Genomic DNA, 2,435 nt, shown 5'->3' on the forward strand with positions numbered 1-2,435 from the left:
CAAGTAGAAGGATACTCAGATGTAAAGCTATGAAATTCATTTATTTCAACTCAATCAAGTGTCTTTCTAACATAAAACATTACTGCTAGTCATTTTGAACATTTTCAACTGGTATGTAAAATTTTGAAATTTCAAGTATTTTAGAAAGTTAGAGATTTTACATGCATTTTAAAGTATCTGCTGTCTTTGATACCTGAAAATAAATTGTTACAAAAGTTGTCAAGATCTGTTTCTTATCACTAAGCAAAATCATAAATACCTTTCAGTCAGTCATCATGCAGTCTTATTATCTTGGTACTAATCAATATGCATGCATTCACAGGCCATGAATTTACATTGTTTTTGTAGAAACATAACTACAATGATTGTCAGGAGGAGCTACATTTCTTGACTGTTAGCAAAGAGTTACATTACTTGACTACTCTGTTCTAGCAATCATTGTTCACATCTAATGAATTTACTTACATAAGACCATATTACATTATTGTCATTTGAATGTATGTCAATATTTTCTACTCTGATTAAAACCATTAAAGATTAAGAATCCTTTGTTTGACTCAAATGAACACATCATGCCCAGTGGATCACTTATTGCTACTATTTTAAATAGAGAATTCACTTGAAAAATACCTAGAATTCTAAAAATTGTTTCCACTAAGGGGTGTATAGGCCACAAAGTTCTTCAGACATTCATTGAGTTATGAGAAATAATTTAGGATGAGCTGGTCATATCATGAGAAGTTCTTTTAAGGTATACTTAAAAACTCTTTTTTTCAAATATAAAATAATCTTGTGATAAAATGAACAAGCTAAGAAATATTTAGTAAATAATATGAGATAACATGAACTCCCTGTTAAAGCTTGGGACAGTAAAGTCAGAATGCTTCTAAAAGAGAAGAGAAAACACTTTTCCCCTGTATTTTCAATTTAAAATTTTTCTTTTTTTTTTTTTTTAAAAGCCAGTTCCTATTTTACAAGCTGTACTTCTAAGTACTTGGTAGCTAGACAACACTTCTATCATTGGACAGGCCCATGTCCTAACTGACAGTATTTATTCAGTACGTCATCACAAACCATATAATACAATAACAATTCCAACGTTTTATATTTATTACTGGGTCTCAGACTGATAGTGAGGAAATAACATCATGGGCCAAGCATTACAGTAGTGATGTTTTGAGGAAATAACACCATGGGCCAAGCATTACAGTAGTGATGTTTTCATTGTGATTTGGCTGCTTAAAAAAGTGGTCTTAACACATGTTAAGACCACTTCTTATAGACCCAGCTTGCTTCTTATAGACCCAGCTTGGTTCTTCTCCAATGTCTTCTCTTGGAGTTGTACCTGATGTTATTGCCAGTTTTCATTCGAATCCATTGAGGAATGGGACGATTCTGCTTTTGTTTCTTGGCCAGGAATCGCTTGATCCTGAAAGTCTTGTGAGAAGACATGGTGAGGAAAGAACTCAACCGCACATAGGATGGCGGAGAAGAGAAAAGAGCTTAAAATTTTTCTATATGAAACACAATAATACTTCTAGCCAAACTTAGGCCCTCCACTGTTCTGGTTTTGAGAGAACTAAAGAGAAAGAAAGTATAGATATAGAATGTATAGTATATACATTTATATGCAGTTCAGTTCTGTACAGTTGCTCAGGCGAGTCCAAAGCTTTGCGACCCCATGGAATGCAGCATGACAGGCCTCCCTGTCCTTCAACATCTCCTGGGGTTTACTCAAACTCACGTCCATCGAGGTGGTGATGCCACCAAACCATCTCATCCTCTGTCATCCCCTTTTCCTCCTGCCTTTAATTTTTCCTAGCATAGGGATCTTTTCCTGTGAGTCAGTACTTGGCATCATGTGGCCAAAGTATTGGAGCTTCAGCTTCAGCATCAGTCCTTCCAATGAATAATCAGGACTGACTTCTTTTAGAATTGAATGGTTGGATGTCCTTGCAGTCAAGGGGCTCTCAAGGGTTTTCTCCAAAACCACAGCTCAAAAGAATGAATTCTTCAGCACTCAGCTTTCTTTATAGTCCAAATGTCACATCCGTACATGACTACAGGAAAAATCATAGCTTTGACAAGATAGACCTTTATTGGCAAATGTCTCTGCTTTTTAATATGCTTTCTAGGTTGGTCATAGCTCTTCTTCCAAGGAGCAAACATCTATTAATTTCATGGCTGCAGTCACCATCTGCAGTGATTTTGGAGCCCAAAAAGATAAAGTCTGCCACTGTTTTCATTTTTCCCCATCTATTTGCCATGAAGTGATGGGACCAGATGGCATGATCTTAGTTTTTCTGTTGAGTTTTAAGCCAACTTTTTCACTCTCCTCTTTTACTTTCATCAAGAGGCTTTTTAGTTCCTCTTCACTTTCTGCCATAAGGGTGGTGTCATCTGCATATCTGAGGTTATTGATATTTCTCCTGGCA

General features: G+C 36.0%; 1 pseudogene across 1 annotated transcript; it reads right to left on the bottom strand.

Moving 5' to 3' along the window:
• Positions 1-1,092: 1,092 nt before the first annotated feature.
• Positions 1,093-1,498, bottom strand: LOC105005405 (annotated as a pseudogene). Its single transcript, XR_827316.1, has 2 exons — positions 1,218-1,498; positions 1,093-1,173 (listed from the first exon to the last, which is right to left on the bottom strand). The product of XR_827316.1 is annotated as a 60S ribosomal protein L39 pseudogene (transcript).
• Between the last annotated feature and the right edge of the window lie 937 nt (positions 1,499-2,435).

This window comes from Bison bison, unplaced genomic scaffold (genome assembly GCF_000754665.1).
Source record: "Bison bison bison isolate TAMUID 2011002044 unplaced genomic scaffold, Bison_UMD1.0 scf7180017864490, whole genome shotgun sequence".
NCBI classification, from domain to species: Eukaryota; Metazoa; Chordata; class Mammalia; order Artiodactyla; family Bovidae; genus Bison; species Bison bison.